The sequence below is a fragment of the Equus przewalskii genome, chromosome 19 (genome assembly GCF_037783145.1).
Source record: "Equus przewalskii isolate Varuska chromosome 19, EquPr2, whole genome shotgun sequence".
NCBI classification, from domain to species: Eukaryota; Metazoa; Chordata; class Mammalia; order Perissodactyla; family Equidae; genus Equus; species Equus przewalskii.
Genome location: NC_091849.1, coordinates 3,127,272 through 3,152,959, shown reverse-complemented (window position 1 = coordinate 3,152,959; position 25,688 = coordinate 3,127,272). Strand labels below are relative to the sequence as shown.

The window sequence follows — 25,688 nt, the reverse complement described above, 5'->3', positions numbered from 1 at the left end:
CAAGGAAGCAGATAAAAATAATAAAGGGCATTAAAGGAACACATTTTCTGTTGTCTGCTTCAGGACTTCAGCAGGAAGTCCATCCACAACCCTCTGGTAGTACCCGACTCAAGGATCCCCCCACTGGGCCCACGGGCAGCCCCAAAGCCCCAAGTGCTAAACCCCCACATACTTCCCCACTCAGCTGCCTCCTTGTGTCTGCTCCCCAGTGCATTTGCAAGAGCTAGCTCCAGTAGACACTGAAGAGTGTTCAGATAGGCCAAGGCCAATGGGAAAGGGGGAAACCACAAACATGAGTTATAGCGCCACCTTCTGGAACACAAAAGAAAGGTTTCCAATACCCCAGAGCCTATTGAATTTTAAGAACCAAAGATGACATAAAACCTTAGTTAAGGAGATGCTTCCAATTTGAAAGTAGTAGCACGAATGTACAAATGCTATGAAAAAATCGAAGAATATGGTATCACAAAAAGAAAATGACAATTCTTCAGCAACTGAACTCAAAGGCATGGAATATTGCAATCTAACTGAAAAAGAATTCAAAATAGTTGTATGAAGAAATTCAATAAACTACAAGAAACTCAGGATGATGATTCAATGAAATAAAGGAAAAAATTAATGAACAGGAGTGCTGTACCAAAGAGATTGAAATTTTTTAAATAAATAAATAAACAGACATTCTGGAGCTGAAGAATTCAGTGAATGAGATGAAGAATGCAACAGAGAGCTTCCAGGACAGGGAAGACCATATGCAAGAAAAAACTAAATGACTTGGTGGACAGAAATATAGAAATAATTCAGTTAGAAGAGGAGAGAGAGCTAAGATTTCTTAAAATGAAGAAATTCTATGAGATCCTCCTCTATGAAGAAATTCTGCTCTTTCTGATTGGATTCGATCAGAAAGACAAATATAAAAATAATTGATCTACCAGAAGGAGAAGAGAGATACAAAGAAATGGAAAGCTATTCCACGCCCTTGGTTTAGAAGAATTAACATAATTAAAATGTCCATATTTCCTAAAACAATCCCTATCAAAGTTCCAATGACATTTTTCACAGAAATAGAACAAAGAATCTTAAATTTATATAGGACAACAAAAGACTCTGAATAGCCAAAGTAATCCTGACAAAAAGAAGAAAGCTGGAGGTATCACACTCCCTGATTTCCTAATATACTTCAAAGCTGTAGTAATCAAAACAGCATGGTAATGGCACAAAAACAGACACACAGATCAATGGGACAGAATCAAGAGCCCAGAAACAAACCCACACATCTATGGACAGCTAATTTTTGACAAGGGAGCCAAGAACATACACTGGGGAAAGGAATTCTCTTCAATAAATGGTATTGGGAAAACTGGACAGCCACATACAAAAGAATGAAATTAGACCGCTATCTTACAACATGCACAAAAATTAACCCAAAATGGATTAAAGACTTGAATTTAAGACCTGAAACCTTGAAACTTCTAGAAGAAAACATAGGCAGCACCCTCTTTGTCATCAGTCTTAGCAGCATCTTTTCGAATACCATGTCTCACCAGGCACAGGAAACAAAAGAAAACATAAACAAAGGGGACTACATCAAACTAAAAAGCTTCTGCACAGCAACAGAAACCATCAACAAAATGAAAAGATGACCTAACAATTGGGAGAAGATATTTGTGAACCATATATCTGATAAGGGGTTAATATCCAAAATATATAGAGAACTCATACATCTCAACAACCACAAAAAAACCTAACAACCCAATTTAAAAATGGGCAAAAGATCTGAACAGACATTTTTCCAAAGAAGCTATACAGATGGCCAAGAGGCACATGAAAAGATGTTCAGCATCACTAATTATGGGGGAAATGCAAATCAAAACTACAACGAAATATCACCTCATGCCCATCAGAATGGCTAGATAAGAATGGCAAGACAAGAAATAATAAATATTGGAGAGGATACAGAGAAAAGGAAACCCTCATACACTTCTGGTAGGAGTGCAAACTGGTGCAATCACTGTGGAAAATATTATGGAAATTCCTCAAAAAATTAAGAATAGAACTACCATACCATCCAGCTATTCCACTACAGGGTATTTATCCAAAGAACATGAAAACATGAATGGGTAAAGATGTATGTGACCCAATGTTCATTGCAGCATTATTCACAATAGCCAAGACTTGGAAGCAACCTAGGTGCCCATCAAGGGAAAAATGAGTAATGAAAATTTTGTATATATACACAATGGAATACTACTTAGCCATAAAAAAGATGAAATCTTGCCATTTGCAACAATATGGATGGACCTTGAGAGTATCTTGCTAAGCTAAATAAGTCAGAAGGAGAAAGTCAAATACCATATGACTGCACTCATAAGTAGAAGAAAACAACAACAATAACAAACACACAAACACATAGATACAGAGATTAGGTTAGTCATTACCAGAGGGGAAGGGAGGTGGGAGAAAGGGGTGACTGGTCACATGTGTATGATAATGGATGGTAATTAGTCTTTAGGTGGTGAATATGATGTAATCTACACAGAAATCAAAATAAAATGATGTACACCTGAAATTTACATAATGTTATAAGCCAATGTTACCTCAATAAAAAAATATAAATAAATAAATAAGCAAGAGAAGAGAGGGAGAGGGGGAAGAGAGTTTACTTAAAGAATTAAGAGCTGAAAACTTTCCAAACTTGGGGAAGGACTTTGACATGCAAGTTCACAAAGCTAATAGAACACCCTATTATTTCAGTGCACAAACACCTTTTCCAAGACACATTATAATGAAACTGTCAAAAATCAATGATAAAGAAAAAAATCTTGAAGGCAACCAGGAGTATAAGACAGTAATCTACAAAGGAATCCCCATTAGGTATCAGTGGATTTCTCAGCAGAAACCCTATAGGCCAGGAGAGCGGAATGACATATTCAAAGTGTTGAAAGATATAAATTGCCAGCCAAGAATACTTTATCTGGCAAAGTTATCCTTCAGGTATGGAAGGGAAATTAATACTTTCCCAGACACATAAAAGCTGAGGGAGTTCACCACCACTAGACCTGCCTTGAAAGAAATGCTCAAAGGACTTCTACAAGATGAAATGCAAAGGTGCTAATCAATGGCATGAAACATATGAAAAGTGCAAACACTCTGGTAAAGGGGAAAAATAGACAGACAGTAAGTCTATACCAGAATGGTGTGTTACCCACTCAACTACAATATAAAAGTTAAAAAAGGAGTAAAACTCCAGCTACTATAATTTGTTAATGGATTGACAGCATAAAAAGAGATCAATTGTGACATCAAATATGTAGAGAGGGGGCAGTGAAAGTGTGGAGCCTGTATAGGCTAATGAAGATAAGTTAAACAGCATAAAATAGGCTGTTTTATCTAGGAGACATCTTATGTAAGCCTCATGGAAACCTCAAAGGAAAAACACAGAGAATTCCCAAACATAAAAAAGGGAGACAGAGCATACTACCATGGAAAACCACTAATTTATGAAGCTAGGCAGAAACAGAGGGAAAAAGAAACAACGGAGATACAAAACAACGAGAAGGCAAACAGTATAATGGCAGTAGCAAGTCCTCACATGTCAATAATTACTCGAAATGTAAATAGATTAAATTTACCAATCAAAATTCACAGAGTGGCTGGATGGCTAAAAAAACAAGACCCAAACATATGTTACCTACAGGAGACTCATTTCAGCTCTAAAGACACACATAGGCTCAAAGCGAACTGATTAAAAAAAGATGTTTTGTGCAAGTGGAAACCAAAAGAAAGCAGGGGTAGTCATACTTACATCAGCCAAAATAAACTTTAAGCCAAAAATGGTAACAAGAGACAAAGAAGGTCATTATATAAAGATAAAGTGGTCAATACATCAAGAAGATATAACAATCATAAATATATACACACTCCAAATCAAAGCACATAATATATTATGCAAACAATAACAGATCTGAAGGGAGTAATAGACAACAATACTATAATAGTAGGGGATTTCAATACCCCACTATCAGCAATGGATAGATTATCCAGACAGAAAATCAAGAAGAAAACATTGGAATTGAGCCATACTTTAGACAAAATGGACTTAACAGACCTATATAGAACATTTCATCCATCAGCAGCAGAATACACATTCTTCTCAATTGCACACGGAACATGATAGATCATCTGGTGGGACACAAAACAGGTCTTCGCAAATTTGAGAAGATCGAAATCACATGTACTATCTTTTCTGACAACAATTATATGAAACTAGAAATCAAGAACAAGAGGAAAGCTGGAAAATCTACAAATACGTGGAAACCAAACAACACACTTCTGAACAACTACGGGGTCAAAGAAGAAATCAAAAGGAAATTTAAAAATCTCAAAACAAATGAAAACAACATTAAATTCTATGGGATGCTGCAAAAAGCAGTTCTAAGAGGAAGTTTATAGCACTAAATGCATACACTAAGAAATTAGAGAGCCAGCCCTGATGGCCTAGTGGTTAAAAGTTCAGTGCACTCCACTTCTGCCTCCTGGGTTCAGTTCCCAGGTGCAGAACCACACCACTTGTCTGTTAGTAGCCATGCTGTGGTGGTGGGTCACATAGAAGAACTAGAGGGACTTACAACTAGAATATACAACTATGTACGGGAGCTTTGGGGAGGGGGAAAAAAAGAAGATTGGCAACAGATATTAGCTCAGGGCCAATCTTTCCCAGCAAAAAATAAAATTAAAAAAAAAAGAAATTAGAAAGCTCTCAAAAGTCCTAACTTCATACCTCAAGGAACTAGAAAAAGCAGAATAAATTAAGCCAAAAGTTAGCAGAATGTAGAAAATAATAAAGATCAGAGTAGAAATAAATGAAATAGAGACCAGAAAAATAATAGAAAGAACCATTAAAACTAAGAACTGGTATTTTGAAAGGATAAACAAAATTGACAAACCTTTAGTTAGACTAAGGAAAAAAAGAAGACAAGTAAATAAAATTAGAAATGAAAAAGGAGACATTACAATGATACCACAGAAATACATAGAATCATAAGAGACTACTATGGAAATTATATGCCAACAAATTGGATAACATAAAAGAAATAGATAAATTCCTAGAAACACACAGTCTATCAACACTCAATCAGGAAGAACCAGAAAATCTGAACAAACCAATGAGTAAAGAGATTGAATCAGTGATCAAAAGCCTCCCAACTCAGAAAACACAAGGACCAGATGGCTTCAGTGGTAAATTCTACCAAACATTTAAAGAAGAATTAACACCAATCCTTTTCAAACTCTTTCAAAAAACTGAAGTATAGGGAACACTTCCAAACTCATTCTATGAGGCCAGCATTACCTTGATACCAAAGGCAGATAAGGACACTGTGAGAAAAAGTAACTATAGATCAATATGCTTGATGATAACAGATGCAAAAATTCTCAACAAAATATTAGCAAACCAAATTCATCAGCACATTGAAAGGATTATACACCATGACCAAGTGGGCTTTATCCCTGGGATGCAAGTATGGTTCAACATACACGAATCAATATATGTAATATATCACAATAATAGAATGAAAGATAAAAATCATAATTATTGCAATAGATGCTGAAAAAGCACTTAACAAAATACAACATCCTTTCATGATAAAAACACTCAACAGATTGAATATAGAAGGAACACACCTCAACATGATAAAGGCCATATACAACAAACTCACAGCTAACATTATACTTAGTGAAGAATCGAAAGCTTTCTCTCTAAGATCAGGAACAAGATGAGAATGCTCACTCTCACCACTCTTACTCAATATCCAGTCATGTGCCACATAACTATGTTCCAGTCAACAATGGACCACGTATATGAGAGTGGTCCCGTAATATTAGTACCATATAGCCTAGGTGTATAGTAGGCTGTACCATCTAGGTTTACATAAGTATGCTCTATGATGTTTACACAAGGATGAAATTGCCTAACAATGCATTTCTCGGTACATATCCCCGACATTATGCAACGTGTGACTGTAGTGCTGGAAGTCCTATTTAGAGCAATTAGGCAAGACAAAGAAATAAAAGGCATTCAAATCAAAAAGGAAGAAGTAAAATTGTTGCTATTTGCAAAGGATATGATTTTATGTATAGAAAAATCCCAAAGACTCAACCAAAAAACTGTTGGAACTGGGGCTGGCCCCGTGGCCGAGTGGTTAAGTTCGCGCGCTCCGCTGCAGGTGGCCCAGTGTTTCGTTGGTTCGAATCCTGGGGGCGGACATGGCACTGCTCATCAAACCACGCTGAGGCAGCGTCCCACATGCCACAACTAGAAGGACCCACAACGAAGAATATACAACTATGTACCGGGGGGCTTTGGGGAGAAAAAGGAAAAAATAAAATCTTTAAAAAAAAAAAAACTGTTGGAACTAATCAACAATTTCAGTAAAGTTGCAGGATATAAAATCAGTGCACAGAAATTAGTTGCATTTCTATACAGCAATAATTAAACATTTGAAATAGAAATAAAGAAAAATATCCCATTCACAAGAGCATCAAAAACAATAAAATACCTAAGGAATAAATTTAACCAAGGAAGTGAAAGATCTGTACAACGAAAAGTACGAGACTTTGTTGAAAGAATTCAAAGACACAAACAAATGGAAAGACATCCTGTGTTCATGGATTAGAAGAATTAACATTATTAAAATGTCTATACTATCCAAAGCCATTTATAGATTTGACACAATCTCTATCAAAATTCCAATGGCATTCTTCACAGAAATAGAACAAACTATCCTAAAATTTGCATGGAACCACAAAAGACCCCAAATAGCCAAAGGAATTCTAAGAAGAATAAAGTTGGAGATATCATACTTCCCGATTCTAAACTATGCTACAAAGTTGCAGTAATAATGAGTATGATACTGGCGTAAAAATAAACACATAGATCAACAGGACAGAATAGAGAGCCCAGATTTAAACCCCTTCATATATAGTCAACTAATATTCAACAAGGGAGCCAAGAACACTCAATGGGGAAAAGTTAGTCTCTTCAACAAATGGTGCTGGGAATACTGGATAAACACATGCAGAATAATGAAATTGGACCCCTATCTTATACCACTCACAAAAATTAACTTGAAATGGATCAAAGACTTAAACTAAGACTTGATACCATAAAACTCCTAGAAGAAAATGTATGGAAGAAGCTCCTTAACATTGGTTTTGGCAATGACTTTCTTGGCTATGACACCAAAAACACAAACAACAAAAGCAAAAAGCAGCAAATGAGACTACATCAAACTAAAAAGCTTCCACACAGCAAAAGAAACTATTAACAAAATGAAAAGGCAACCTACAGAATGGGAGAAAAATTTTGCAAACCATATATCAGATAAGGGATTAATACCACAAATATATAAAGAACTCATACAACTCAATAACCAAAAAAAACAAATGATTCAATTAAAAGGTGGGCAGAGGAACTAAACAGACATATTCCCAAAGAAGATATACAGATGGCCAACTGGTACATGAAAAGGTGCTCAACATCACTAATCTTCAGGGAAATGCAAAACAAAACCACAGTGAGATATTGCCTCATGCCTGTTAGAATGGCTATCATCAAGAAGACAAGAGATAACAAGTGTTGGAGAGGATGTGGGGAAAAAGGAACCCTTGCACACTGTTAGTACACTGTTAGGAATGTAAATTGGTACAGCTACTATAGAAGAGAATATGGAGGTACCTCGAATGATCTACCATTGAGTCAGCAATTTTACTTTTGAGAATATACCCAAAGGAAATGAAAACAGGATATTGAAGAGATGTATGCACTCCCATGTTCATTTCAGCATTATTCACAATAACCAAGATATGGAAACCATCTAAGTGCCCATCAACATGATGGATAAAATGATGTGGTATATATTCAATGAAATATTATTCAGCCATGAGAAAGGACATTCTGCCATTTATGACAACATGGATGGACCTTGAGGACATTATGCTAAGTGAGATAAGCCAGACAGAGAAGGACAAATAGTGTATGATATTACTTATATGTGGAATCTAAAAAAGCCAAATTCATAAAAACAGAGTAAAATGGTGGTTACTGGGGATGGGGGTGGGAGGATCAGACAAATGTTGTTTAAGGGTACAAATTTTCAACAAGTGGTAAATAAGTCCTAGAGATCTAATGTACAATATAGTGAATAGACAACAATATTGAATTTAATCGTGAAACTTGCTAAGAGACTCGAACTTAATTATTCCAACCGCTAAAAAGAAATGGCAATTACATAGCATGATAGAGGTGCTAATTATTGCTACAATGGCAATCATATTACAATATATGAATGTACTGAATTAACATGTTATACAGTTTAAAATTAGAGTTACTCATGTCAAATATATTTCAATTAAAAAGTTAGATACACAATATTAAAATAATAATAGATAATAAAAATGTCCATTGACAGATGAATATATAAGCAAAATGTATATACTCACAGTAGGATATTTTTCAGCCTTAAACGGGAAAGAAAATCTGAGTACATGCTGCAACATGGATGAACCTTGAAAACATTATGGAAAGTGAAATAAGCCAGATGAAAAGAATAATGCGTAATTCCACTCATATGATCTATCAAAAATAGGCACATTCATAGAGATGGAATACAGAATAGAGGTTGCCAGGGGCAGGGGGGAGGGGACGGGGTGTGTCTGTTTAATGGGGACAGAGTTTCCATTTGGGAAGATGAAAAAAGATCTGGAGATAGTTGGTGGTGATGGTTGCTCAACACTGTAAATGTACTTAATGCCACTGAACTGTAAACTTAAAAATGGTTAAAATGGTGTGTTTTACATTCTGTATATTTTACCACAGTAAAAAAAAAAAAGAATGGCTATATTCGCTGTATAACAGAAGGTTAAGTCCGTTTGTGACAAGGTGAAGTGAGACTCACAGACGAGGGCAGGAACTGGGACTTTGGTGAGATCTTTGCCATGAGGATGTGCAGGAAGGAAAGGAATGGTCTCTCGGTAAGATAGAGCCAGGAGACTAATCCACAAAAAAAGAGCCAAAGCCGACTCCATTTCATAATGGACACAATATGGATTTCCCTTATAGAATCAAACTAGATTAGGAAAGGAAATTAATCCTTTCGTGCCAGAACTTGTTTCATTTTAAATGCTTTCAGGAAAAAATTAACAACAGCGCTGAGTGGAAAACTCCCATAGTTTTTCTCCTCCCCCATTCCCATCCACAGGGCAGGTGTTACACAATCTTTAATTAACTTTGTTGTTCATAATACTCACAGTCTACGGATCTTTTTTTTAAGTCATTAGTTTATTTATTTATTTATTTATTGCTGGGAAAGTGTCACCCTGAGCTAACATCTATTGCCAATTTTCCTCTCTTTTTTTTCTCCTCCCCAAAGCCCCACTACATAGCTGTATGCTCTGGTTGTAATGTAATTATTTTATACTTGGGCTTCAATCTTCTATCATATTTTATGCTTTTTATTTGTCCCATCTACTCAATGTTTCTTTTATTCCCTCTTGTCTTCTTTTGGAATATTTTTTATCATCCCATTTGCTTTCTTCCCAATTTGTATGTTACTGTTGTGAGTATTAACTCTATCTCGTTTTTTCAGTCCTGCTAGACTTTTTCATTATTTGTTCATTGTTTATTTAGGCTTACCAGGTATTTACCACTATCTTTGATCTTTATTCTTTCTTGCACATCAGATTTTCATTAGGATTATTTTCTTTTGTTTGAAGTATATTCATTAAAATTTCCTTTAGTGAGGGCCTGCTGAAAGTGATTTCTCTGTTTTCATTTATCAGAAAATGCCTTTTTTCAAGCTTTTTTTTCAAGATTGGCAATTATTTTCTTTCAGCACATTGTCTTCTTATTTCGATAGGTGCTATTGAGAATTCTGCTTTCACTCTGTTAGTATTTTGAATGTAGCTGCTTTTAAGATTTTCTCTTTGCCTTTGTCTTTCAACATTTTTACTAGGACTTGTTATTTTATTATGATATATTTGAAGCTAGATAAGGATTTCTTTTTACTTAGTGGGCTTCCTGAATTTTTTAATTGGTGGCCTTTCAGTAGTTCTAGAAAATTCTCAGCCATTATCTCAAATATTACCTCTTTCTCATTCTCTCTCTCTCTGCTTGTTTGCTGCTCCAGTTAGACATCTTAGAGCTCACTTTCTAACCCTTCTTCCGTGTTTTGCACTTTTTGTTTCTCTGTGCTACATTCTGGATAATTTCGTCTGACCTGTCTTTCAGTTTACTGATTTTCTCTGCAGTAGGGTTGACTCTTCTGTTAAACACATCCAACAAATTTTTAAAGTTTAGTTTTTCTGTTTTCCATTTCTTATTCTATTTAGTTCTTTTATAGATTCACCAGGTCACTTTTATAGGGTTCTATTCCCTGCATATTTTTTTTAAACATAGTAAACATGATTGTTTTATAATCTATGATAATTTCACCACCTAAAGTCTTTGCAAGTTTGTTTCTGCAAACTCACGTTTCCACCTGTGACTCAGTGTATCTATGGCATTTTAAAAAATTGGGTGCTAGATAATGTCTGTAAAAACTATGTGTGGACATTTTCTTTGAGACCTAAGATAAAGATATCCCCAGCTGGTGCCAGGTGCCTAGTGGCTCTGTCAGTCCAGGACCACTTTTTTTATGATTATTTTATTTTTTTACTTTTAAAACAATGTTATTGAGATATAAATTTCATAAAGTAAAATTTGAATAGTTTATATATATCAGTGGCTTTTGACAAATATTTACAACTGTGTAACCACCACCAACATCAAGATGTGGGACATTTTTCTCCCCAGAAGTTTCCCTTATGTTCCCTTGCAGTTCGTCTCTCCCGCCACCAACCGGAGGGAACCACTAATCTGCTCTCTGTCATTGTAGGTTAGTTTAGCCTGTTCTAGAATCTACATAAATATAATCAAATAGTATGTACTCTTTTGTGCATACGTGCTCTTGTTCAGCATAATGTTTTTAGGATCCATCCATGTTTTGCGTATCAGTAATTTGTTCTTTTTATTTCTGAGTAGTAATTCATGATAGAAACATATCATAATTTATTTATCCAATCTACAGTTCATGGACATTTGAAGTGTTTCTAGATTTTGGTCGTTATGAATGAGACCGCTGTGAACAGCTATTTACAAATATTTTTGTAAACATGTTTTTTGTTTTTCTTGAGGGTAGAATTGCTGAGTCATGTGACAGGTACAAGAGCAACTTTATAAGAAACTACCAAAGCGTCTTCCAAAGTGATTGTACCAAGATGACTTTGAAATAAACTTAAGGCTTAAAAAATTTTGACCATCCAGGAGATAAGAATTTATGCTGCAAATCATGAGAGGGGCTAAGCATTACTGTTTCTGGGGTACGTGTCCTTGCCCTCCACACCTTCAGGACAGCTTTTCTTGTAGATGCCTGGTGAGAGATCACTTCTGACTTACTTTACCCCATGGTCTAGCCCTTTTCACCCCATCTTAAAGTGGGACAGTCTCCCCTTCTTAAGTTGACCATAAGATTTTCTTTCTGTAACCTCCTGAGGTCGTCAAAACCAAAGATCAAGTTTACCAGCATCAGCAAACGCCCTCAGAACGCAAGAGGCTTCTGTGCTCTGCTTACCTTTCTGGGCTCCCATTTTCCTGAGATTTTAGACAGCCAATTCCTTACATCTTGGCAGCTTTTTGATGATCTTAAGAAAATACCTTTTATACTTTATCCAAAATTTTAGGTGTTTTCAGAAGAAAGATTGGTTCCAATAACTTAGTCCATGTCAAGAACTTGTTCTTTCTTTTTATCTCCTCTGTTATATCAGAAGACAGTTCTGTTTTATATTCTATTGATGTGTCTAAATTGTTTGAAGTTTTATAGTGGGTATGTGTTTCACTTATAATCAGCAAAAATAATAAATATATTTTCAATTTGAAAAGAATCTAGTAGTGATTATCTTTAAATTTTTCAGAAAATAGATGTGTGTTATTTTCGTTCGGGCTCATAATAGAAAAATATGAGAAGTATTTTCTCTATTTCCTTTAAAAGAGCAAGCTAAATTTTGTGTCTTGAAATTGGAGGTGGGGTGGAGGCAGGTGTGGGCTACTCAGAGTAGCATGCACAAAACCAGACTGGGTGTTACAGGTTGAATTGTGTCCCCACAAAGAAATGTTGAAGTCTTAACTCTTTAAAGATTTTATTTTTACTTTTTCTCCCCAAATCCTCCTGGTACATAGTTGTATATTTTTAGTTGTGGGTCCTTCTAGTTGTGGCATGTGGGCTGCCACCCCAGCATGGCCTGATGAGCGGTGCCATGTCGACGCCCAGGATCCGAACCGGCAAAACCCTGGGCCACCGAAGCAAAGTGCACGGACTTAATCACTCGGCCACGGGGTCAGCCCCTGAAGTCTTAACTCTTTATACCTCAGAATGTGACCTTATTTGGAAATAGTGTCCTTGCAAATGTAGTTAAGTTAAGATGAGATCATACTGGAGTAGGGTGGGCCCTTAATTCAATATTACTGGTGTCCTTGTAAGAAGAGAAAACAAAGACAGAGACACACAGGGAACACACCATGTGAAGATGGAGGTGGAGATTGGAGAGATGCATCTACAAACCAAGCGATGCCAAAATTTGCCAACAACCACCAGAAGGTAGGAAAGAGGAATGGACCAGATTATCCCTCAGATACCTCAGAAGGAACCAACCTTGACTTTGGACTTCTAACCTTCAGAACTGTGAGAGAATAAATTTCTTCTGTTTTAAGGCACCCAGCTTGTGGTACTTTGTTATAGCAACCCTAGAAAATCAACACACTAGCAGAAGAAAAAGTACTGGGTTGTTCTATGCAGGAATTTACTAGCTTGAAAGAATGGAGGAAAAGCCCAAATCTCAGTGGCAGACTGTGTTGATTTAATTATAGTATAAACTGCCAGGGATGAAGATGGAAATACTTCTCACGGTGTTCCAGGAAGTGTCAGGACATATGATGGTGTTGACACATGGGGCCAAGCACCAAACCCCTGAAAGTACTCTAAAGGTGTAGCTGGCACAAAGTGGGTAGACACCCTGGGCAGCAGAGTTGCTGGGGTTCCAATAGACAACATGGGCTGAGACAATAAGCATATTGGTTGCATCCCTATGGTACGGGCTAATTTGTTGCTCTGTCTCCTCTAGTTCCTATAAACTGACAAAATACTACAATATCCACTTCAGGTGTGGCGCAGATGATAACGGACAAAAGCACCCCAGATGACAGATTCAGGGGCCACAGACAACAATGAAGTAAGAAAAACAGTAGGGAGGTTCCTCAAAAAATTAAAAATAGCTCTATAACTGTTATAATAGTTATATTATATATAGTTAATAATAATAGTTATATATAGTTAATAATGATAATAGTTAATAATCTATGATAGTTATAGAACTATTTTTAATTTTTAATGATCACACTTTTGGGTATTTGTCCAAAAGAGTTGAAAACATGATCTCAAAGAGATGCTTGCACTCCCAGGTTCTTTACAGCATTATTCACAATAGCCAAGATGAGGAAACAACCTAAATGTCCATCAGTTGATGAATGGATAAAGAAATGTGGTGTATATAAATACAATAGAATATTATTCAGAATATTATTCAATAAGAAAAGGAAATTCTGTCATATGTTATGACATGGGTGAAACGTGAGTACATTATGCTAAGTGAAATAAACCAGTCCCAGAAGGATAAATCTACATGATTTCACTTAAATGAAGTACTTAAAGTAGTCAGACTCACAGAAGCAGAAAACAGAATGGTGGTTGCCAGGGGCTGAGGATAGAGGGAATGGGGAGTTGTTGTTCAATGGCTATAGAGTTTCAGTCATGCCAGATGAAAAGTTCTAGAGATCTAGTGTACAACAGTGTGCATATAATTAACAATAGTGTACTGTACACGTAAAAATTTAAGAGCGTAGATCTCGTTGTGTGTTTTTTTTAAAGATTTTATTTTTTCCTTTTTCTCCCCAAAGCCCCCCAATACATAGTTGTATATTCTTCATTGTGGGTCCTTCTAGTTGTAGCATGTGGGACGCTGCCTCAGCGTGGTTTGATGAGCAGTGCCATGTCCGTGCCCAGGATTCGAACCAACGAAACACTGGGCCGCCTGCAGCGAAGTGCACAGACTTAACCACTCGGCCACGGGGCCAGCCCCCTCGTTGTGTGTTTTTTACCACAATAAAAAATAATTTAGCTATTATGATAGCAAATATCTAAAAGGTTAATGACAAACTGTTGGCAAGGCTATGGGAAAATAGGAATTCTCATACACTGCTTATAGGAATGCAAAATTTTACTATCCTTACAGAGGTTTGGCGTGATTTGGTAATATCACATATGCATGTCCTCCGTATAGCCTTTGACCTGGTAATCCTACTTCTAGGAGTCTATCACATGATGCACTAGCAAAGATATAAAGAGATAAATGCACAAAGCTGTTCTCGGCAGGACTATGTGTAACACCAATAACAAACATAATGGAGTACTACGCAGCATTAAAAAGGAGTGAGGAACATCTCCATTGTTATGGACTGAATGTTTGTGTCCCCCTAAAATTCATATGTTGAAACACTAACCCCTAATGTGACGGTATTTGGAGGTGTGGCCTTTGGGAGATTTAGATGAGGTCACGAGGGTGAGGCTCCCCGATGGGATTAGTATCCTTATAAGAAGAGGAAGAGTGTGTATCTAGAGATACAGACTGAAATATTTGTGAATGCAATGGTAGAGTGTCTTGGATTTTCTTCAAAAAGTACAGAGGAGAGGGAACGAGTGAGGGTACAGATGAAACAAGATTGGTCATAGGTGATAACTGTTGAAACTGAGTGATAGGTACCCAAGAGTTCATTATACTGTTCTACTTATCTTTGCACATTAAAGAAAGATTAGCTAGCACAGCCTTCCAAAAAGCAAGTAAATTCATGTATTTTGGTTCCCTTGATGTTGTAGGGGAGGAAAAACTTTTTCCTCTACCCTCTTAAATTTAGTGGCTGGGGTCTGTGAATCAAACTGACAAAAGCCAGATTAACAGGAGAAAAAGTTTATTCTGTGTGCATATGGGGGACCTCACAGAAATGAAGTGAAAATACCAAAGAGATGGTAAGACTAGGATGCTTATATACCATTTTAATAAAGTGTGATAAATTTGTGCAGAAGTTACAAGACAAAAGAAAAACGTTTTGGGCTTTTAGGGGCAGTATATTTGGAAAGGTACATATATGGAAGAAACTAATGGAAGATATGATTATCTAGTAGGGTACGTTTATGCAGACGCATCTTGATGCTGTCTCTATCTCCTGGGATAAAGATTGCTCTTCCCTTTCTCGTGTGAGAGAGTGATACATTCACAAGGGAAATATATACCTGCTTTTAGGCAGATAGGGAGAGGAGAGAGAGCTTTTCTCATGTCTACTTTTTCTCAATTGCTTTCAGCTCAAAATAATCCTTATGTCAAAGTAGCATATTTTGGGATGGCATATTCTGATCCCATCGATGTCTTCCTCAAGAGCCACCTGGCTCAAACAAAGCTGAAATTTCTTTCCCCTTCATATAGTCCTGGTCTGGGTTGGCAGCTCCTTGACCCTCAGGGAACCAGACTCCTTCAACCTTGTTGCTGTGCCATCCTCATCATTCATGCTTGCTTCTGAAGCTCGAGCCATGACACCCATGTTCTAGCCAGCAGGGAGAAGGAAAGGATGAAGAACAGCATGCCTCTTTCTTGTTATGATAGTAACTAGCTAAATGATTCTCTGCATTAAGGACAAAGTTCTAAGACTTCATCACCTATTTCAATAGAGCCAGGAGGCCCGATACACTAGATTCCTCCTGCAAAGTGGGAGGTTTCTCACATTTCCACCTTATGGCTAATATTTTCTAGTAGCAATAAAATAAAATTTTACATTTTCTTTTTCCAATCGTCTTTGCCAGTATGCAAGCAGAAACACACCCTGGTATTCAAATAAAGTGACTCCTGGTATGGAAAATGGCAAACTTTATCCCATAAAACTTCAAAACCAATCTAAAATTGGTATAAGAACTCCTAAAAATCCCTTACATCGTTAAAAATGGAGTGGGAATATTAAAATTGAATTTAAAAAGCCCAAAGATGATGATATTTTTGCATAGATGTCAGTAAGATGTTTCAGTGGTACCATGTTGAGATTGAAATCAAACAGGGCTGATGCCTGTAAGTACAATCATGTTCTTTTTCCTGGATTCGCACCATCTTTAATTTTCTTGTTCCTGGAAAAGGCTTACTCAACCCTGAGGCTTTTTTGTAATAAGAGCTTTCCAGAGGTCTCTGGTTTAATGGCACTCAATAAATCTTTTAAAATAGTAAAATTGAAAGAAACATTTTTTAAATGCCCCAGGACTGTATCCTGTCTCACAAGCATTAGGATTAGTATTCAAGGAAGAGAATTTTTTGTGAAACAGTGACAGAGCTCAGTGCAGCATACTTGACAACAGTCTGGAGGAGAGGCCCAAGAACTCACTCCCCAGTGAGTGAAGCCAAAGCTTTTGAAACAGGCTGATGACTAGATTATTATGGAGAATCTGATCCCTGATCCAGTAGTGATGCTCCACCATCAACAACTTGATGATGGATAGGCTACAAGGAATCATAAAGAAAGAAAGAAAGACATTCCAATCCCCTCTGGTGATGCATGCCTCATTATTCCAGGAAAAGATGAGATATCCAGCTGTTAAAAGTTTTTATCTGAATTTCAGAAGGGTTATAAAATATATGCTTATAAAGAATGGAGTATCATACCTATTTGTGGAGAATGTATCCTGTTTTAATTTTTAGAGAGACATTAAATAAAATGATTTTGTTCCTTAAAAACTTGATTTTGTAGGTCCCAAGATGTGACTAAGTCATACTTACTTTACTATTGTGGGGACCCACTCAAACCCCCACAGATGGTATAAAGATTATTTTAAAGTGAAAGCATTTGAGCTACAGGAGATGCAGAAAGAACTCTCATCTGAACTTCTGATATCTAGCTAAAGCAGAGCCTCTAGAAAAATACAGCTGCCATTAATCTCCCTTCAAGGAAGTTTCCAGCAAATTCAGCTTCCACGAAGTCAAACTGCCCATTTCCATGAGCATGAAAAAGCCCAATAGAACCTTCCATACTTTCACACTGAAGCCCTAAACTCTTCCTTGTTACGTTGGTGCATAAACTTTTATTCTGGCTATTGAGCGCATTACTCTACTGAGCAACTCCCAAGTGCATGTGTACATAAACTTTGTACACATCTCCTATTAACCTTTTCCTTGTCAGTTCATTCACAGGCCCCCAACCGTTTGAATCTAAGATGTTAAAATAAAAGATTTCCTCCCAACACTACTCAAGTCTCTAAGATTATTCTGCTTACAAAGGTATATATTAAGGGAGAGGACAAGAAAAATGTAGACTTGAAAGTACAAAATCAATTTGTTCATGCTGAAACAGAGTAAGTTACACACCAGACTAATAGGTTTGGCCTGATGGGGAAAATCTTTTTCCATTTTCTCCTGTGTTCAAACTCTCAAGAGCCATATCAACCTAGTCCTGAAGTTTGTTCTAGGAGGGTCATAAAGTAGGATCGGTATTTAGGTGAAAACATTGAATATATTTATTTATTCAGCATTTAATGAGCACCTACTTTGTATCAGGTCTTGAGAGAGACAACTGGAAATCCAGAGGGGAAAAAGACAGTTTTTGCCTTTAAGGATTACATATAGGGAGGCAGGGGGGAGGGGATTGGCAAGTAAAAGGATATTAGAATTCAGAAATGTAACATTATGGTAGATGTGAGCCCATAAGAGGAACTTAAGTGAAAGCTTCTTAGAGAAGGTGGTAAGTTAGCTGGAGGCGGGGGAGGTGGAGAGGAAATGTTTGCTTGACATAAAATAGCGAAAACAAAAGTAAGGAAATGGAAAACAATACTTTTAGGAAATGGCAAGTATTTCAGTGGGGCTAGATTTCAGAGAATGAAAGGGAGGAGAAAAGAGGCACTGGATATGTCACCTAGGGCAAAATCCAGAGAGCTTTCCATGCTAGGTAAGCTGGGATTTTATCTCGAAGGCGAAAAAGAGCTATTGAAGGCATTTAAGCAAAGGAATGAGAACAGTTTAGCAACATTATGAAGAACAGATTGCAAGGAGGTGAGACCAAAAGACAGACTAGATAGGAAGCCCTACATTAAATACTTAAGGAGAAACTTCCTGAGTGCTAGTATAAAGAGCCTTATTAATATGTAGCGATCAGATTGGTTGTAATGGGAGAAATACTCACATAAAGCCATTACCTACACCCTGCACATTGCTGAGTGCTCGTCGTCACTATCTACAACTTTCCCACACGGATGGAGCTCACAGAGAAGGGTGTGGAAGGGAGTTTACGATCAGTGTCACAGACTTTGGTCCCTAGATGTAGACTTTCGCTGATATTCTGGCGCCTCCACAGAACTGCCTCCTCGGCAGTGACTTGATGGGCTGGTGAGAAAGGCAGCTGCTGGATAATAGTCACAAAGGTAAAGGAAAGGGAGTTCCTAGAGTCAATGAGGGGAGCGCGGCGGGGACAGCGAGCAGGCTTTGTGGGGGAGTGGGAGGAACCAATCACTGGTATGGAAGAGACATAGCAATCCTGTGGGTCCTGGTGGGTGGCACCCCTCCCCAGGGGCAGCCTCTGCCGCATTCGGAGCAGTGGATTGTGGTTGTAGTGCCCGCCCTCCTTCAGCCTCCCAAGCAGCAACCCCTGCTTAACTTGTTACTCTGTTCTAAACCATTGCCCCATGCCCTCTGCTCTTCCCACACAAATGGAAATGCATTACTATAGGGGCAGAGACTTGTATTACAGGAAGCCACCACTCAGAGCTTGAGCCAAGGCAATGCAGTGTGAACTTCCCAGAGAATTTTAAGGAAGAAGATAAGGCAGAACTTGGTGTCAGAACTGGTTTGGGAAGAGAGGAGGGTGTGTCCTACGTTAATGAGTTCAGTCTTCAATTTTAAAGAATAATTTTTAAGCTAGCCCCCAAATTCTTGTCTAGAGGCTTCTCCCTTGCTTGGGGAAACATTTCAATGGAGTTTGGTGACAGATCAGCCCCAGGGCATGATTGAAAAGGCTGAGGAGTGAGATGGCGGGGACAGCTGAATGGTTACTCTATGTAATAGTCTAGATTTTCTAGAAAACATTCAGGGAGAAGGACGGGAACTTGCAGTCCAGAAAGCCGGAACCCTTAATGAGAAAAAGCGTTGGAGAGATGGGAGTTGAGGAGTTAAGAACAAGGAAGTCTAATAATTAGTACTTATTTGTAATTCTCCTCATTACTTCTGCCTCCACTCCCCCAGAAAAGACCTGTGGTAAAAGGCAGCACTACACATCTGCCATATGTCAGTAATAGTTTGTGGAAGGTTAAAACAACGCCAAAAACAGCTGTTTTCCACATTTGTTGGGAAGAAGAAGGATGGAAACGGGAGGAAAGAAGGAGAGTTTAGCAGAGGCGCAGGAAACAAAGGGCAAAGACCAGGAGAATTCACAGCAATATGGAGATGGGCTCCAACCAATCTCCTTTTCACATTCAAGTATGGAGTAACCACATAAGGCAGCGCAAATGGAGTCATTTGAGAGCCTGACACTCAGTTACATTAAAACAAGGTGTCTCTTCAAGCCAGCTCAAAATCCTGACCCAATTCCCTTCCCCTCATCCTATAACCCCAGGGACCCTTTCCAGGTTTGCCATCATCTTGCTTTGTTAAAAAGTGATTAAAGAAGACAGTGTAGGTGACACAAATGAGACCAGTCCTGATCTCAATTCCCCTACATTAAACCCAGCATATATGGGGTCAAAACCAAAAGCACTCACCCCCTCCCCTGCTTCTCTAACTTACATTCATGTGTAAATATTGGTTTTTTAAACCTTTGTATCCCTGAACTTCACAAGGCAAATAGAAGTTACAAATTGTTACAGCCCAGGTGGCCTCATGCTAGCATTTTGGCTAGTTACAGGTCCTTTGAATTTTTATTGCAGGGAAACTGATATGCAGAGAATATCAAGAAGCTGAAGCTTCCCAGACCCCAACTTCTCTGCTTCCTGGCACCAGAATCCACCATCCACTACGAAAGCAGCCAACCAATAGCACCCACCTGCAGATTCCCTTATGGGGCCACCCTCCTCCCTGCAAGCAGCCTCACAAGGCCAAATGCAGGCAGGTGGGAAAGCGCCAACCTGCAAGGCCACATGCTCCTCCTCCCCTACCTAAAACCTCAAATAAAAACCCCTACCTTTCTTCCTTTGAGGAGGTGGATCTGAGTTCTAACTAACTCTCATCTGCTCATCTGGCTGCCTTTCAATAAAGCTCTTTCCTTGCCATAAGCCTGGCCTCCCCGTTTTTATTTTGGTCTCTTTCTTGTGTGGCAGGTAAAAGAACCTGTGTTTGTGGCTGGTAACACAAACTGTATTCATGAAGTGACAAACACTTCATGAGTGGACAATCTCCTTTCAGAGAACTGCAAAACAAAGCTGAAGGTAAGAAGCTTTTATAGGATAAAGAATGAAGAATAAGGAAGAGACAAATAGAAAATACCTGATTTCCTGGGGCCATATAGTTAACCTTGTTTGGGCGAGAAGGCCCAGAGTTGGCCTGGCATTTGGGATTGGCTGACTGAATATAGTACTGAGTTTCTGGTCAAGCGGAGCATTTACAGGGATGTGAACGTTCTCTAAGTTTCAGTTTGTTGACATTGTACCCCAGATAGAAACGGCTCCATCTTGTGCCCAGAAATTTATTTCAACAGCTTCCAAAGCCAGTTTTGCCCTCAGCTTCCCTTTGGACTTATTATGTTGCCTGTTTTTCTCTTATTGATTTTTTGAATCTCTGTATCCCTTACGGGTTACAAGTCCTTTGCCAGGTAGATACTCTGTACCTACTTCAAGTCTGTGGCTTGCCTTTTACTCGTAATGGTATCTTCTGAGGAATGAAACCTGGGGCCAACTTGCTTTAACTACACTCAGTTAGTTGTCTGTTTGAAAAAGTAGTTAGATAATGCACTACTGAAACCCATCCTATAGATAACATCTCTGACTCCTGAGTCACCATAGTAACAGGTGCTTGATTTTTTCCAGGAACTGAGAGTTGGCTCCTTATCCAGTTCAGGCTGGTTAAGACCACCAACTCACCAACTGGGCCTGCACAGATGACTGATAGGTGACCCTTTGATATCAAGGAGCTGAAAACCACCCTCAGGTCATGGCAATGCCACCATTTTGTGAACACGCATCCTATGAAGAGCCATGAAGCTTGACTACACTTGCGGAGATCATCAATTACCTCACCTCTCCTTGCCTCCAGTCATCTATTCTCACTTCACACCACCCTGCCCCTTTATCCCATAAATATCTCTAATCCCTATTTTTCAAGGATGCAAATTTGAGATTTGTTCTCCTGACTCCTCATTGGCTGACTTGTGATTAAACCCTTTCTCTTTGAAAACTCATTGTTTTGGTGATTGGCTTTCTGTGCAACGAGCAAAAGGAACCCAGTTTGGTTACATGAACTGAAGCTCCTAATTTTAATATAGCCCAATTTATCAATTTATTACCTTTTTCCATTATGGTTAGTGTTTTTTTATGAAGTCTTTGCCAGCCTGAAGGTCATGAAGATATTCTCCTATGCTTTCTTCTAGAACCTTTGTTAGGAGACAAAAACACTAACTCAAGAAGATATCTGCACCCCCATGTTCAAAGCAGTATTATTTACAATAGTCAAGACATGGAAAAAACGTAAGTGTGCATCGATGGATAATGGATAAAGAAGTTGTGAGGTGTATATATATAAATGAGGAAATCCTGCCATTTGTGTCAACATGAATGGACCTTGAGAGTATTATGCTAAGTGAAATTAAGTCAGACAGAGAAAGCCAAATACTGTATGATCTCACTTACATGTGGAATCTACAAATATGTATATATATATAGAAAAAGAGATCTGATTTGTGGCTACCAGAGGCAAGAGGGGGAGGGGGAATTGTGAGAAGGTGGTCAAAAGGTACAAACTTCCAAGCAGCATGGTACTGGTACAAAAACAGGTGCACAGATCAACGGAACAGATTTGAAAGCCCAGAAATAAAACCACACATCTATGGACAGCTAATCTTCAACAAAGGAGCTGAGGGCCTACAACGGAGAAAAGAAAGTCTTTTCAACAAATGGTGCTGGGAAAACTGGAAAGCCACATGTAAAAGAATGAAAATTGACCATTCTTTCTCACCATCCACCAAAATAAACTCAAAATGGATCAAAGACGTAAAGGTGAGACCTGAAAGCATAAGGCTTCTAGAAGAAAATGTAGGCAGTATACTCTTTGACATCAGTATTAAAAGGATCTTTTCGGACACCATGTCTTCCCAGAGAAGGGAAACAATAGAAAGAATAAACAAATGGGACTTCATCAGACTAAAGAGCTTCTTCAAGGCAAACGAAAACAGGATTGAAACAAAAAACAAACCACTAACTGGGAAAAAATATTTGCAAGTCATACCTCCGACAAAGGCTTAATATCCATAATATATAAAGAACTCACACAACTCAACAACAAAAAAATCAAACAAACCTATCAAAAAATGGGCAGAAGACATGAACAGACATTTCTCCAAAGAAGATATACGAATGACCAATAGGCACATGAAAAGATGTTCATCATCACTGATCATCAGGGAAATGCAAATCAAAATGACACTAAGATATCACCTTATACCCATTAGAATGACAAAAATAACTAAAACAAATAGTAACAAATGTTGGAGAGGTTGTGGAGAAAAAGGAACCCTCATACACTGCTGGTGGGAATGCAAACTGGTGCAGCCACTATGGAAAACAGTATGGAGATTCCTCAAAAAATTAAAAATAGAACTACCATACAACCCAGCTATCCCACTACTGGGTATTTATCCAAAGAACTTGAAGTCAGCAATTCCAAAAGTCCTATGCACCCCAATGTTCATTGCAGCATTATTTACAATAGCCAAGACGTGGAAGCAACCTAAGTGCCCCTCAACAGATGATTGGATAAAGAAGATGTGGTATATATATACAATGGAATACTACTCAGCTGTAAAAAAGAACAAAATCGTCCCATTTGCAACAACATGGATGGACCTTGAGGGAATTATATTAAGTGAAATAAGCCAGATAGAGAAGGACAATCTCTGTATGACTTCACTCATATGAGGAATTTAAAAACGTAGACAAAGAGAATAGCTTAGAGGCTACCAGGGGAAAGGTGGGGTGGGGGGTGGGCTCAAAGGGTGAAGGGGTGCAGCTACAACACAACTGACAAACGATAATGTACAACTGAAATTTCACAAGATTGTAACTTACCATTATCTCAATAAAAAAATTTTTTTAAAAGGTACAAACTTCCAGTTATAAGATAAATAAGTACTAGGTATGTAGTGTACAACATTGTGACCATAGTTACCACTGCTGTGTGGTACATATGAAAGTTGTTAAGAGAGTAAATCCTAAAAGTTCTCATTACAAGGAGAAAATTTTTTCCTTTTTTTCCATTTCTTTTTATTGTATCTATATGAGATGATGGATGTTAACTAAACTTCCTGTGGTCATCACTTCACAATACACATTAAGTCAAACCTTTAGGCTGTACACCTGAAACTCATACAGCGATGTGTGTCAATTATATCTTAATAAAACTGGGGTGAAATAACCTTTATTATTTTAATCTTTTACATTTAGATCTGTAATCTTTTCTGAATTGATTTTTGCATAGGACATTAAGAAGGGTTCCAGACACTAATTTTACCTGTGGATATCCAATTGACACAGCAACATTTACTGAAAAGACCATCCAGACCCCATTATACCATAACATCATCTTTATGATAAATCAAGGGAAGTCTGTTTCTGGACTTTCTATTCTGTTCTGCTGGTCCATTTGTCTATCCTTGTACCAGTACTACACTGTCTTAATTCCTATCATTTTGAGTCTTTATATCCAGTAGTAACATCCACCATCTTTGTTCTTCTTAAAGAATACCTTTGCTATACTTGGCCCATTTGTTTTCACATGTATTTTAGAATCAGCTTGACTATTTCCGTCTAAACGGTGGGATTTTGATTGGGACTAGATTAAATCTATTTATCAATTGGAGAGCACTCAAATCATAATACTGAATGTTCTGATCCATGAGCATGATATGACCCTCCATTTGTTTGGAGCTACTTAAGCTCTCTCAATAGTGTTTTGTAGTTTTTCATGTAGAGGTCTTACGCATTTTTTATTAGATTTATTCCAAGGTTTTTTCATGCTTCTTTGAAGTTATTGTAAACTATCATCTTTTTAATTTCATTTTTCTGTTTCTTGCTAATATAAAAAAATACAATTGATTTTTGTGTGTTGACTTCATTTCGTGAACTCGTGAAATTTACTTCTGAATTCTAGTAGTTTCTCTGCAGAGTTGTTTGGATTTCATGTGCACAACATCTTGTTGAGTGAAAATTTCTTTCACCTTTTCTTTGAAGGCGGCAAATTACGTTGATTGACTTTCAAGTGGGAAACTAACTGCATTCCGGAAATAACCCCACTTGTTTATGGTGGATTCGTCTTTTCTATTTGCAAATTTTTTTAAGGGATTTTTCCAGAAATTGTCCTGTAATTTTCCTTCTTATATGTTTTGGAATTAAGATTACACTGGTCTTACAAGAGAGTTGGGAAGTATTCCCTCTTTCTCTGTTCTCTGAAAGAGTTTGTGGAAGACTGCTCTTGTTTCTTCATTAAATAATTACAAGAATTCGCCAGTGAAACCATTGAGTTTGGAGATTTTTTTGTGTGGAGATTTTTAAGTATAGATTCAGTTTTTAGAATAGATATATGAATTTTTATTTCTCCTTGTGTCCATTTTTGTAAGCAGTGTTTTCCTAAGCATTTCTAAATTTCACCAAAATTTTAAATAGCACATTATTAATTTATTCCTTATCTTTTCAATGTCTGTAGAAGTTCAGGAATGTCCCATTTTTTCACTTCATGTTGGCAATTTGTGTCTTTGCCTTCTATTCATGATGGTGCGCTTAAAGCTCTATAAATGTTATTATTCTTTTTATTTTGCCCACTTTCTCTATTGAACGTTTGTTTTTTGTTTTATATATCTCTGCTCTTATTCATTTATTTCAGTTCTTTTATCTGTATACATTTTAATCCTCATAAGACATTAAATTATTGCTTTATATGGCCAATATTTATTTATATTTACCTTCATATTGTCCTTTTCATTTTCTTTAATTACTGTCCTGTGTTTCCATGCTTCTGTATGGGACCATTTTTCTTCTTTCTGCAGAATTCCTTTCAGTATTTCTTTTAGTGCGCATCTGCTAGTGATGAATGTTTTCAGTTTTGTTTGTCTGAAAATGTCTTTAATTTCCCTTCATTTTGGAGAATATTTTAGTTTGACATAGAGTTTGGATTGGCAATGATTTTATTTTAGCACTTTAAGAGTGTTATTCCACATGTCTTCCAGCTTCCATGCTTTAGTTGAGAAGTCAGTTATCAGTCTTCCGTTGCCCTTGCAGGTTTAACGCCTTTTTTATCCAGTTGCTTTAAAGATTTTCATTTGGTCTTTG

General features: G+C 37.6%; 1 long non-coding RNA gene across 1 annotated transcript; it reads left to right on the top strand.

Moving 5' to 3' along the window:
* The first annotated feature begins 18,515 nt into the window (after window positions 1-18,515).
* Window positions 18,516-23,314, top strand: LOC139077533 (uncharacterized). The gene is made up of 3 exons (XR_011530157.1): window positions 18,516-18,587; window positions 20,475-20,582; window positions 21,180-23,314. It is a non-coding gene; the product is annotated as an uncharacterized lncRNA (long non-coding RNA).
* Window positions 23,315-25,688: the final 2,374 nt, after the last annotated feature.